This window comes from Propithecus coquereli, unplaced genomic scaffold, assembly GCF_000956105.1.
Source record: "Propithecus coquereli isolate 6110/MARCELLA unplaced genomic scaffold, Pcoq_1.0 Scaffold5560, whole genome shotgun sequence".
Lineage (NCBI taxonomy): Eukaryota > Metazoa > Chordata > Mammalia > Primates > Indriidae > Propithecus > Propithecus coquereli.
In genome coordinates this window covers 580-895 of record NW_012151464.1, presented here as the reverse complement: position 1 = coordinate 895, position 316 = coordinate 580, and positions in this window count along the sequence as shown.

The following is a 316-nucleotide window of genomic DNA, read 5'->3' as shown; positions in this document are numbered from 1 at the left end:
TAGCTACATAAATGTTTGTTATTATTATATCTTCTTGCTATAGTGAGCCTTAATATATAGTGTCCTTCTTTGCATCTTATAACCTTTTTTGATTTAAAATCTATTTTGTCTGATATTGGTATAGCTACCCCTGTTCTCTTTTGGTTATTGTTTTTATGGAATATCTTCTTCCATCCTTTTACTTTCAATCTATTTGTGTCTTTGGATCCAAATTGTCTCTTGTAGACACCATATAGTTGGATCATGTGTTTTTACCCATTCTTCCAATTGTTGTCTTTTGATTGGAGAGTAAATTTGTTTACATTTAAAGTAATTA